Genomic DNA, 14,447 nt, shown 5'->3' with positions numbered 1-14,447 from the left:
ACAATCGTGTGTTGCAACTTACGGAATTTGGTGTCAATGTGCTCATGTTTAAGAACTTCTGCTTAGACTAGGCGAAACAGCTAGTAGCCTGTTATCCGTGGTACAACATGCCCACATCTATTCATGAAGTCCTTATTCATGGTCCATTGATTGTCGAATGGGCTTCATTGCCAATCGGTCAGTTGTCGGAAGAGGCACAAGAGGCAAGAAATAAAGATATAAAGAAATTTCGCGATGGCTTTTCACGGAAATATTCAAGAGAAAGAAACATGGAAGACATTTTCCATTGGTTGCTGGTTTCGTCCGATCCATTTATTACTAGCCTAAGAACTTTGCCACCGAACATGTTATATAGGGTCCGCCATATAACTTTACGGAATTAAAAATGCTATAAAAAAGAAACTACTCAATATTTTTCCAAACTTTTTTTTTATTTTGAAGTACAATCCTTCCGGTTAATGATGGAACACAACTTCATTCATATGGCTGCCTCGGCTAGCCATGCACCATCCCATACGATCGGTCCAATTTTTCAACACATTTTCAATTGTATGCGGCTGTATTTCAGCTATGACATCGCATATGTTGGTCTTCAGTGCATCAATTGTTGCTGGTTTGTTGGCATAACACTGGTTTTGACGACACCCCAAAGATAATAATCCAACGGCGTCACGCGTTGGTTTGTCAATAAGCAACCCAGTTTCTCTTACTTTTTTCGCAAAGTAACGCACATACGCTTCATACGGTGCTTTTCTTCTTCCCATTGCCGTACGTAATTTTCGTGCAACATTACCATGATTTTCAAAGAAATGTCGCAATATTTCCAGCGTTCTTTGAGCGTATACACAACCATTTTCGTTCAGCGGAAGAATAAAACTAATTTTCTGTCAAATCAGACGACAGCTAAGTGTTACCATTCTTCAAATAATACCTAGTTCAAATCCGTAACGATAGATGGCGGGCCCTGTACAACCAAGCGAAATGAATAGCAGTGAATCAGAAGAAAGTTTCGCGTCAGTTTGTGATTGAGTTCTGAATTATAAGTTATTTAATTAATCGTGCATTATGTAACTATTGTTCCCATAGATAAAAAACTAGGATAGATAGGTACTTTAGATGTACTTTAGTTTTTAACATCAGTCATTTCTTGATAAATAAACTTTTAAAATCTAACACAAATTCTTGATGATTTTCAGAGCATTTATGTATCATAACCCTTAAAGAATGAGTAAAAAGTATATTATGTACTACGTACTCTTTCGATGAAATAATCACTTAATGTTCAAAATCATACGGATTCTTTAGGAGTTATTAACGGTTCGAACTTTGAAGGCATATAACGGAATGAGATTGAATTTTTTTAATAGTTAAACGTCCATTTCGATGACACCATTTTGTGTACCATAAAATTCAATTTGATATTCATGTTCAGCATCTAAAAAACCCCATATACGTGTTTTCGAGTGAGTTCAAACTTCTTTCGACTTTTGGCCAGGTTTTCGAGCAATTCCGCCACAGTGCACAGCAGCAATATTCTCCGCGATACGCATATTTCTTTGTGTTGTTGCTGGTTTTGAATCGAGAAGCGTAAAATGAGTGCGAACGCGATTAATAACGCGCGAATTTCTTGCTCAGAAGGCCGATTATGTTGACCGTAAAATGGACGAGTGATCTATGAACTTTGCGAACATATTTATTTTTTCAAAGTAAATTTCCACAATTTGGAAGTGTTGTTCTGGCGTTGAATGATTCATGATGACTTACCAAGCCTTGGTTGGTTGGTTAAAGTGGTGATTCTTCCAGAATCCAACTAGCGCTTCCGCACCATTTTGTTGCCACATTCTCGTTACCAACTTGTTTAGCGGTTATTTACAGCAGTTACAGTTATTTACCAGTCTGTGCAGTTTAAGATTAGGTTGTTGACGTCTAAGCCAGACAGTTGTTCGAGATTCTCGAACAGCGGTTGGCCCAGGGTTAACATTCTGTCCTTTCATAGCGCAGGGCATTCACAGGGGAAATGGAAGATTGCCTCCTTTTTCTCCGGTTGTTTACAACTATGACAGTATGTGTTGTGAGGGATGCCCATTTTGGCTGCTTGTTCTCCGACAAACCAAAAGCTAGTTATGACTGCCGTTAGTCTCTAGGCATCCTGTCGTTTCATTCTTATTAATTGAACTCTTGACTGCACCTAATGGTGTGAATATCGAGTCTGCAAGAGCGTTATTCATGGCAGATCCCCCTCTTGCCAGCTCATCTGCTTTTTCGTTACCTTCAATGCTCCGATGTCCCGGGACCCAGATTAGGGATGGTGAGGCTATTCCTGCTTTGTTCCACCACTTAAGAGGTTGTAGTAGCCGAACCCAGTGCCTGGATTGCAGCTTGGCTATCCGAAAGAATACCAAGCCTTACTGATCAGAAATGTCTATTCAGTTTGCCGTTCTCAGCTGTAACACGGGTTTGCATTAAACACAAAAGAAGCACTAGCAGCAAGGGCTTGAATGCGTCGCATACGTGCATACATATGTATATATATGCATATACTAAATTGATTTAACTGCTTGTGAAATTTTAGTCACTTCAAAACTAGTCCACATTAACCATAACGAGAAATTTGTGTCAAAATTGAATGCACGTTTTTACAGCAGGGTACGCGTCTATTCATTACTTGTGTGTAGGCATATGTACATATTACATTTTTGTATGTACATATGCACAAAAATTTCAAATACACATTAACACGACTACAACGAAATATTGAAGTGGCACACAACTGCTATGTACCAGCAATCGCTCATCTCCAGGTGGATCTATCTATTCGGCTAAATTGCTATAGATGCACTCGTTTGTTGCATGCAACTCGGTATTGCAACGCTGCCTCTCCCGGCGCTCGGAGCATTCGGCTAACTCGTTCGGCACACTTCCATACGTAGGTATATTCAAAATACCTACCGCAACGACAACCAACCCCACGCCGCCCTTCTAATCTAATAATTTGATTTTGTTTTTGTTCGCTCTCTTCCTTATATACTCATTCGCTATAACAACAATGACGCTCAATAACGCTCAATGGTATTAACGACTTCATACAAACACACACACACATACTTAAATTGACGATTTGTGCTGGTCTCCATTTCGTTGCTCAACGCTTTCGCCTCTCTGTTTTTGTTGGTTTTCCTGCTTTACATTACAATCGCCTCACACGATTCATGGCGATGGCGACGTTGTATTGGTATCTAAGTGGAGCAATGTGCAATTTTGTGTGTGTGTATGTGTGCAATTCACCGAATGTCTGCGTGTAATGTGCGGCGGAGAATTTGTGTGTATCTCAGAAACGTTGCAACAATTTTTTATTGCTGCTTGTTGCTGGTGTTGTTGTTGTTACCTTCTTCTTGTTGAACTACGTTGATGAGAGTGTTTCGTTCTCAGTTCGTTTCTTGTTGTAAATATTGCGCTCTCGCATGTTTAATCGCGGTTTTGTTATTGTTGTTTTTCTCTTTTCTTTTTTTTGTTTGTATTTGTTGCAGTGCGTTGGGGACAGACCGGCCTTATTCGACCGCCTAACTTTGCTGTTTGTTGTTATGTGTGCTCCATGTATGTGTGTGTGTGTGTATATGCATATGCATGAAAACATATATTCTGTGAGTCCATCCACCTCGTTGACTCGTTTTAACTCGCTGGTTGACTTGTTTGCTGCTTTTGGTGTAGTGTATCTGTGTCGTGCGTTCGCTGGTATGTTTGGCTGCCTGACCTACCGACTCTCTGGCTTTCGGTCTTGCCGTCTGTCGGATTTTCAACTTTGTATCTGCATAATTCTGTCGGCATTCGCAGTTATCTTTCGATGCTCAAACTGAACGGAACGTCGGAACGGTAGATGTTGTTACTCGTCTAATTCGTAGCGCTAAATTTCACTTTGAGGAAAGATTCAAATAAAAAGACAGATTTTGCGTATTTTTTACGGTCGCGTGTCGAGCTATCGTTTCGTAGTGTTTTTTATTATACTTATATGGTATAATTTCCAATGCATACATAGACGCGTATAGATGTATATTGTGAATCTTATACCGAAAACTTGCAACTATTTTACAACTACAATTCGAAAATACGTATTCTAAAATCTACGAAAACTGAAAAGCATCCGCATACATACACACACACATACCTACCAAGGTTAGCTACAATTTTAATGGAAGCTACGTAAAGTGATTTTATACAAAAAAAAATACAAAAAACAGAGAATTAAAACTGTAATTCAGTTTCATTTTAACACAAGAACTCAACCTTAGCTTAACTATTTAGATTAATTACAATAATAAATATATTGTGAAAATTCCACTGCCAACTGTCCAATACAGTATCTGGAAAAATTAAGTGTTCAAAAATTAAATATTCTAATTTCACTGCTGCATTAGTACATACATACATCTGTTAATAATAATTATATGTAAATGTTATATGATAAAAATATTTAATCTACTTTAATGTGTTTGGTGAAGTAACAGTAAACATAGCAACTCAATCATTTATAAAAGCCCATACACAGACAAGTGTACTTGGTGTTTCGAAAAAAATGTGTTCATGAAGCAGAAATATTAAAAAAAAACATTATTTTAAGAAAACAAAAAAAAGATTGTGTCCTTAACTTGGAAAGTTAATAAAAAGGGAGTAGCGAAAATAAGTGATCATTTCACAAAAGTGAATATGTGTTATTAAAAAAAAACAACAACAAAAAATAAATGGAAAACGTTGCAATTGCAAACGAAAGTAAAAGTTAATACTCAAATTTCATTTTTTTACCGTAAGAGACAATCTGAGTTAATTTTTACTGGCAATGCTTTAGAAAACTTAAAATATTTAGTTAAAAAAATTTAGCAGCTGCCACACAATCAAAAGTGTTCCGCTATTATTAGAATATTCTGTGTTTCTAGAAACAAACCCAAAACAAAAAACGCTGTTAAAAATATATAAAAGGTGAGCCTTTAGTAAAGAGTAATCCTGCTATTGCAGCACTAAATTTTAAGTGAAAAAAAAACGAAAAAATACAGATGTTGACAACTAAATGGAGCCAGTCGGTCTGCAACTGATTTTTGCACATTTTGTGTGTGTTAAATATGTACATATATATATTTTTTTATTTATTTAAATTCTAATAATAATCAAAATATTAATAACCATTTGACGGTGCAACAGTTTCCGGGGAAATAAGAAAAACAAGTGCTGCAAATCGTGAATGAAATTACATGCATATTTCGGTGAATAACAAGGTATCGCAGGAGTATTATTAGGACTGTTCATATAAAAATTATTCAGTAACTTGTCAGTATTTTATATAGATACATATATATAATTGGCGCGTACACCCGTTTTGGCTGCTTGGCCGAGCTCCTCCTCCTATTTGTGCTGTGCGTCTTGATGTTGTTCCCCAAATGGAGCGACCTACAGTTTCAAGCCGACTCCGAACGGCAGATATTTTTATGAGGAGCTTTTTCATAGCAGAAATACACTCGGAGGCTTGCCATTGCCTGTCGAGGGCGACCGCTATTAGAAAAATGTTTTTCTTAATTTTGGTGTTTCACCGAGATTCGAACCTACGTTCTCTCTTTGAATTCCGAAGGGTAGTCACGCACCAACCATTCGGCTACGGCGGCCGCCAGTAACTTAATTTCCGAAAATTCGCTCTCAAAGAGCAAAATATCAAAAAAAGTACATGAACGCAAAATCAGTAACGATTTGCAAGTTTTACGAACAGCTGCTTAAATTGTTGGCAGGAAAAATCACAAATATTAAAAGAATTTTCACTTGAGGTACTCGTATTAAATTAAAAAAAAAAAGAAAATAAGCAAAAAAAATCGAAGTAACGAGCTTCGCAATCACATGATTTCATTTTGTCCACAACAATTGGTGCCATTTCATCAACGTTGTCAGATAAAGAGCATTCCATTAGCAATTGCAATTCGGAAATTTTAATTCGTGTTTATTTTTACTTTGCGATCAGCTGTTTTTCTCACTTGCAAATTCTTACAAGTAAAAATTTATCCAGTAAAAACATGCAACTTCCCCTCAAAATGAAATGGCATTTTGCTCTCTCACTTTCTCCTACTTTGCCAGTTTTTTGGGTACATGAACACCAAAACGTGATTGTTACAAACTATTTGCTTCATGAGCAGACCTATTATCTTATGTCGCAAAGTTTTCAACGATAACGAATAATTGCTTAGAGGGTCCTTGAAACCACAAGTAGCTATTTTTTAGCTTTGTAAAAATGATGTAAATGGAATAATATGACTTGTATGATGACTTGCGAATCACTAAAAAATATTTCTAGCCCTTTAAAGTTTACACCCTGTGGAATACCCCAATTGTGTGTGTATATAAATTATAAATAGCGGATATATCTCTTGTTAAATTTCTGAGCGAGCTTCTATCCAAATTTGTGAGCTCTCGAGGAGTTTTATGTATCCAGCCGCAGTTAGAAAAATTTGTGTTTATCATTTAATATTTCATGCTCATGAACAGCCACTGCGGTAAACTTTTAGACACCTACATAAATATGTACATGTACCTATACTCGTACTTATATACAACATGGTCCCATTTCGCTCAGTTATAAGTGCTGGACTCTGTGGTTATTTATATTTTTATATCTTATATTTTACTTTATAGAGCAGCTGAGGCGATTCTTCCTCAGAAATAACTATTTACGAATAATAGGACCCAATCGGGAAGCGAAATTAAAATAACTGGGTTTAGTAAATTTCACATGAAATGAATAGTAAAAGCGTAATGCGAAAATTTAGAGTCTCGCGAACAGAGTCACAAACTAACTGCATTAGAATAGGCCTTAGTAATGATACAGTATTACGTTTAACCACAGAAAACGTTGAAACTAAGATAATCTCAGGATTCAGTGATTCGTTGACAATAGAAGATCTAGAAAAGATGACACACGAAATCACTTATCGATATTAGGAGTTAGAATTCATTCGGCCGCCGTAGCCGATGAAACAGCAAACTGATAGAGAACGTTTTTTTTCTCCTACCGGTCGCCAAGCGGTCGTGGAACAACATCAAGAACAAACACCACAAAGGGGACGGGGAGCGCGGTCACGCACCTAACAAAAGTGTACGCGCCAATTATTGTATAATATTTATTTATTTTTCATCGAAGCTGTGGGTACGATACGGCTCATCCGAATGCCAGACAAGCTTTGCCGAAAATGGATGGAGAAAAATACGAATTGTATACTCACTGAAAAGGAAGAATATATTAAACTATTGTTGTTGCAACTTTAATTGCACTGCATTTGGAAAGGCTTAGTGTGGCTTTTCGAAATTTTTGCAGGAGCTGCAGTAAACACGAAGAGAAAGAAATGATTATGCACCTATGCTTGTTCCGAATTGTTTTTCTTTTACTCTGGAAACTGTGAGCTGATGTGATGCGCAACTCAAATTTATATGGCTTCATTTAGTTGTGCACTGAGAGTTGAACAAATACTTTCCATAAGCCACCATCAAATGGTGGAAATCATTCTAGAAACTATGGATTCTTGAAATCCGATAAAACGATTTGTTTGAATACACCAATTTTTAGTAGTTTCTTGAATGATTGAAATGATTGAAATGAAATATTTTGCATAGAAAGTAATTTTGAAGCGAAATTGCCACGAATGAACTGTAGGCGACTTCACTAAAGTGATGCGATTGGGCTGTAGAGAGATTTTATTAACACGAGATTTACCAGCGGTTTAAATAAATCAAAATTTCTACCAAAATCAGTAAAAATGGCTACTCTTTAAAAGCAGGCTTAGCTTAGATTTCCAGCCTCTATTTACCTTTGAAAGCAACAAAATAAGTTGAATAATATTCATTGTAATATATACATAAATAGATTTATGCGCACTGCCAATAAGTAATAAAAATAATTATTGTATAATTATGCAAATTCGCAGTAGGTGCCATTCGTTTCATTCATTTTGCCATTTTTAGCGCCTGGTGGTAGCTATAAAAACTAAATTGAAACAAAGTGTCGCCGCACGTCCTGCATCAGAATCATAGTTGTTCCCCGCATTCATGTATTTTGTCCCGTAAAAATATTGCAAAACTATAAATTTTTGGGCTGCCTTAATGCATCTTCATCACATAGCAACCTGCATCGTGATATTAGTACGGAAAGAAAATGCTACATGCAGCAAGCATTTTTACTTTAAATTGCATGTCCAGCCTGACCAGGACTGGTCAGGTAAGTCTAGTGTTAAAGTGTCTCAGCCAAAAGCCTCCCAATTCTGCATATCTTTTGACTTTCACTAAAATATGAGCCGAACCGTTATGAAAAATGTATATAAATTGTCATTATTTGAAAGATTTTAGCAGATTTTACAAAAAACTTTAATGCAAAACTCGCACCGTTTCTACGAGTATTAACTGAGGTCAGAAAAAAGTTAATTGAATTTTAATATTTAACTTTTTAATTTAATTAAATTTTTATTTTTAATTAAAAATGAATTGAATTTCAAATGTTTAAATTTATTTTTTTAGTTTAAAGCGAATTGAATTTTAAATGTTTAAATTTGATTTCTTTAATTTTATTAAGTTTTTTATTTTTTATTTAATTTTTTAATATAATTAAATTTTTTATTCTTTATCTAATTTATTAGTTTAAATAAATTTTTTAATTTAAAATGAATTGAATTTTAAACGTTTAAATTTCATTACTTTAATTTAATTAAATTTCTTATTTTTTATTTAATTTTTCAAATTAATTAATCTTTTTATTTAATTAAATTTTTTATTTTTTATTTAATTTTTTTATTTAACCAAAGTTTTAATTTAAAACGAATTGAAGTTTAAATGTTTAAATCTAATTTTTTTAATTTGATCAAATTTTTTATTTTATATTTATTTAATTTAACCAAATTTTTTATTTTTCATCTATTTTTTTGAATTTAAATAAATTTTTAATGTAAAATGAATTGAATTTTAAACGTTTAAATTTAATATTTTTAAATTAATTAATTTTTTTATTTTTTTATTTAATTTTTGAATTTAATTAATATAATTCTTTTATTTATTTAATTAAATTTTTTATTTTTTATTTAATTGTTTTATTCCATTCAATTCTTATATTTTTAATTTAAAACGAATTTAATTTTAAATGTTTAAACTTAATTCTTTCAATTTAATTAATTGTTTTATTTAATTTTTTAATCTACTTAAATTTTTAATTCCTTAATTTAGAATGAATTTCAAATTTTTAAATTAAATTTTTTAATTTCATTAAATTTTTTATTTAATTTTTTAATCTAATTAAATTTTTAATTAAAATTTTATTTTTTATTTAATTTCTTTATTCATTTAAATAAATTTTTAATTTAAAACGAATTGAATTTTAAATGTTTGAATTTAATTTTTTTTATTTTATTAAATTTTTTATTTTTATTTAATTTTTAAATTCATTATATTTGTAATTTTTTAATTTACAAGGAATTTCAATTTTTAAACCTAGTATTTTAATTTAACTGAATTTTTAATTATTTAATTTCATTAAATTTTTTTTTTAATTTTTTAGTAAATTAAATTTTTAATTTATTAATTTAGAACGAATTTCCATTGTTAAAACTAAATTTTTTAATTTAAAATGAGTTGAATTTTAAAAGTTTAAATATATTTTTTTAATTTGATTAAATTTTTTATTTAATTTTTTAATTTAATAATTTTTTTATTTATTTAATATTTTTATTTAATTAAATTTTTAATTTAAAATGAATTGAATTTTAAAAGTTTTAATTTAATTTTTTTCAATTTAGTTAAAGTTTTTATTTTTTATTTAATTTTTTTTAATTAATTATATTTTTCATTCTTTAATTTAGAAGGAATTTCAAATGTTTAAATTTAATTTTTTAATTTAATTAAATTTTTTAGTTTTTCTTTAATTTTTAAACTTAATATTTTAATTTAACTAAATTTTTGATTGGATTAAATTTTTTATTGTTGATTTAGCTAATTTTTTTATTTAATTTTTTAAATTTTATTAAATTTTTAAATCTTTAATTTAGGATGAAATTTAATTTTTTAATTTAAAATGAATTGAATTTTAAATGTTAAAATCTTTTTTTTTTTTAATTTAATAAAAATTTTTATTTAGTTTTTTTAATTTAATTAATTTTTTTATTTAATATTTTAATTTAATTAAATTTTTAATTCTTTAATTTTAAATGAATTGAATTTTAAATTTTTAAATTTAATTGTTTATTTAATATTTAATTTTTTAATTTAATTAAACTTTTAATTTTTTTATTTAATTTTTTGATTTTTAAACTTAATTTTTTTATTTAATTAAATTTTTAATTTTTAAATTTAATTTTTTAATTTAATAAATTTTTTAATTTTTCAATTTAATTTTTTAATTTACCGAAGTTTTGTAATTTTTATTTAATTTAATCAATTTTTTTATTTTTTATTTTATTTTATTAAGTTTTAGATTTGACGTAAGAATTAAATTAAATTTGCATGACATTTTTCCGATGCTCTCTACGTATGTTTTAAAACTTCTGAAGCTGAAATCTCTTAAATTCACACCCTGAAGCTACTCAAAAAAAAAAAAGAAATGTTAGCATAAGTTGCTGTCGAATAACTCTGTACTGAGTCAACCTATTTTGGTGGCAGTCACAAAATATAATTTTTTTTAATTTTTATTTATATGATATTCTTCGTGGAAGTGTGGGAAACTTAACGCATATCTGTGGTTGCCACTTGCACTTATATTTCCCAAGTATATTTATGAATGATTATGTATGTACATATGTATGTATGTGTGTATTCGTGTGGCTGTGTATTACTCTGTTGATGTTAAGTGAAATTATCCAAAATGTCCATCATCTGGCATTCACAGAATGCACACACAAACAAACTAAAAATATATGAAGTAAACTAAAAATAAAATATTTCAAATCGATAAAAAATTAGGCAATATTTCGTTTATCAGTATGAACAGATATGATTTGTTGTTTTTGTTTTTTTTTTTGTTTTCGACCAGATAGTTGTAAAAAATGTATGATTTTTGCAAAGGGCACCAGCTATTCGGTAAATAAATACAGCATTTTTGGGTTTTTAAGTTTTAAGCTGACTCTGAACGGCAGATATTTCGTATGAGGAGTTTTTCGTGGTAGCAATACACTCGGAGGATTGCCATTGCCTGTCAAGAGGCGAACGCTATTAAATAGAAAAAAAAATTTCTTCATTTTGGTGTTTCACGGACATTCGAACCTAAGAACTCCGATTTCCAAATTTCGGATGGTAGTAATGCACCATTCCATTCGGCTACAGCGACAGCCGTATTATATTAGTAAACGCGCTGAACTCAACACTAACACTAACAGTAACATATCAGCAAGCCACTGACTGCAAAAAAATAATACAGTAAGTCAAAACATTGCAAAGAATTTACAAATAAGTTTTTTTACTTTTGTACAAATATTTGCATCTGTGGTCATTTGATGTTAGAGCCACCTAACTCGACGTTAGAAATTGTCTACCTGTCCAGTTCTGCCGAGCTGGGTTATGCAAAATTTAAACCCTCAACTCTGCACAGCTATCTCAATGAAAGCTGAGTCAAAGCGCAAAACTTTTCAGTGAAAAATCAGACCTTTTGCTCTATGACCAAAACCTGCTCAATATGCGCAAAGCAATACAATATTTCGCTGGCCTAGAGTTAAAAGGCCATAGGTGAGAGGTATTTAAAGACTTGCAACTTTCGAAAAATTTGTATGCTCAATATTTTTCTAAGCAGCTATGCGCGAAACTTTTATTTACAATGGATCTCTTGAACGATTCTGTTTCAGAAAGTGTTTGCTGCTGTTTTGCTTGCTTTTGTCGAACGACCACTTGGCAGCTTATGCTCCAAACGTCAAGGTAATGTGTCGATAATTTCCTTACCAAAATTCCACATCCGAAATTCTTTTATTTAGCCATTAGTTTTCTTCCGCTCCTCTCCTACTGCGATGTACTATTTTGCTGCACATATTTTGGTAACCATTTATGTGGTCAAAACAGAAAAGCAACAATCAACCTGTTCAAAAACAACAGCAGTAACAACAAGAACAACAATACTGTATTGAACAAACGCAAAGTGAACTTTTGTTGACAGCTGACAATGATTTGCCTTTTGTTGGCCGAGTAGTTTGAAGGCCGGCGCGCAGGGAGCTTACATAGCACATGAGTTCACTGCCACTCCACATGTACATATGTATGAATGTGTATATGTATGTATGTATGTGCGAGTAGAAGTGGAGTGAAGTGAAGCCAGTTTGCTCAGTGCGCTTATTTGCATTTTTGCTTCCGACTTCAAGTCAAGTTGACCGCTGAACCACATAGTGTTTTGACTTCTAAATGCTGCTGCTGCTGCTGTTGTTGTTGCTATTGTTGCTGCTGCTGTGGCTGTTACTATTGCTGCTGCTGCTGCCGAGTGTGCTTGGTTGTCGGTATTTATTGTTTTTGCTGTCGCCGTTCTTGTTTTACTGCATTCGAATCGTCAACGGCTTGGCAGCGTTTGCAACAGCAGCAGCTATAGCCTCAATAACAACAACATCCAGGCCACACAACCTTTTAACAAGTTCATTGCACTCAGCGTCGTTGTCGAGTTCGAGTGATAGGGTGAGGTAGCTACAGCAGCAGCAGCTTCAATTCACTCCAATTCACTTGCTTACTTGTTGTTGCCCCACCAAATTGACGCGCTTTCTTCATGCACACAGCCAACCAGCCAGCCAGCCAGTCAGCCCTTAGTCGCTTGTATTTCTTTTTGTTTTGAAGAAAAGCTGCTGTTGCTGCACCTCTTTTCTTTCCAGACTCTTACTCTGTACACTACCCTCGCTCCTTTGCTTTTCGCATTCTTATTCATATGCAGGCTGGCTGTTAATGTTTGGTTTTTATTTGGTTTTTGGTTTTGCTTTTGCTATTTGTGTGCGAACGTCTTTGACTTCCTTTTCAGTTTCTTCGGTAAGGTGTTTTGTTGAACTGCTTTCTGGCCTGCCGAATTCGTTTGATATATTTTAGTGCCAAGAAAGTTGTTTCGTCGTCGTCGGCGGCGTCGTCTGACATGTAGCTTAACTGGCCAAATAGTCGAAATGTTGTTGTAAGGAACTCAAATGCTAGATAAGTACATATAAAAACAGCAACAAACCAACCTAACAAGCACAAGCACAAGCACAGAGTAGCTGCGGTAGTGCTGCACTCGGTGCAGTTGGAGCAGGAAGATGAAAAAAACCGGTTTACAGGCCCAAAACGTCTTCATTATCGACATTTCACTCGCTCACTTACCATCTCCAACCAGGCGACCAGACGGCCAGCACTTGTGTTTAGTACTCCTGCGCATTTTTTTATTCGTTGCACACGGCGAGTGGCATTCGTATGCAATTTTAATATGTGAGTGTACCCCGCAGAGAAATGGACTGAAAGCGAACTGCGCGGCCCTCAGTAGAAAATGGAAATAAGCCTAAATCGCGTTGATTCTCCAAGTTAGACTAAGAAAGTGCAAATTGAGTTACAGATTACGAATATCAGCAGAATGAATATTACAAATTATTTAACCATAGACTGAAAACGACTCATCCAGGACCCTGAGGTATGGCTTAAGTGAAATGAGACTAATAATGTTTCAAAGCATTTTTATTTTCACACAGACGAGTACAGGGATTCAAAGTTATAATGGGACAGTTCATATTGTTAATTATGAAGACTAAGCAACTAAAACGTTTTATTAACCAGGATAATTATTTTAAGAAGCACATTTGATGTACATTAATTACACAGGCCAACAACCAAAAAACTTTTTCGATAATTTTAACTAATTACTTTGTACTTTGGTGTCCTGATTACGAAAAAAATTATTAAAAAGTTATATCACCCATCAATTTTTCACATTTTACAATTAAGTAAAAATAAAGTTTATGTACCAAAATGTATCGGATATATTTCACAGTCCTGCGAGGTACAGTTTCTAAAACGGCTATGGGTGTTTCTTGAAGGTTTTTTTATGCTGAAAACGAATATGACCTTGAAAATGCTCCAGCACGTCAGGATTTTTGGCAATTTGAGGTTAAATAGTCAAAAAATTCAGATTTTGGCCACTTTTAAAATTTTTTTTGAGCAAGGTAAAGCTTTTTTTTTAATTTTCCACAACGGCATCGCAAAGTACTAGCCTTCAGCTTAAAAATCCAATTTTAAAAATATTTTTGCGATTAATAAAGCATGGCCAGGGTATCCATACGTTGCCCGACGTTTTGGATTGTCGTAATGGACCCACTTTTCATCGCCAGTCACAATTCGATGCAAAAAACCCTTTCTTTTGTGCCGTTGAAGCAGTTGTTCGCATGCCATAAACGGCGTTCAACGTCTCTTGGCTTCAATTCATACGGCACCCAATGGCCTACCTTTCGGATCATTCCCATGGCTTT

The 14,447-nt window shown here is 33.0% G+C and overlaps 1 protein-coding gene across 2 annotated transcripts in view; it reads left to right on the top strand.

Annotated features, from left to right (window-relative positions):
* Positions 1-3,599: 3,599 nt before the first annotated feature.
* The window catches only part of LOC128862132 (ecdysone-induced protein 78C-like), a 166,403-nt gene continuing 155,555 nt past the window's right edge, over positions 3,600-14,447 (top strand). For both annotated transcript variants that reach the window (XM_054100591.1, XM_054100590.1), the window contains exon 1: positions 3,600-4,971. The gene's annotated coding sequence lies outside the window, so the exon portion shown is untranslated. The remainder of the gene's footprint in view (positions 4,972-14,447) is intronic.

The sequence above is a fragment of the Anastrepha ludens genome, chromosome 4 (assembly GCF_028408465.1).
Source record: "Anastrepha ludens isolate Willacy chromosome 4, idAnaLude1.1, whole genome shotgun sequence".
Taxonomy (NCBI): domain Eukaryota; kingdom Metazoa; phylum Arthropoda; class Insecta; order Diptera; family Tephritidae; genus Anastrepha; species Anastrepha ludens.
This window is presented reverse-complemented; position numbering and strand designations above follow the sequence as displayed.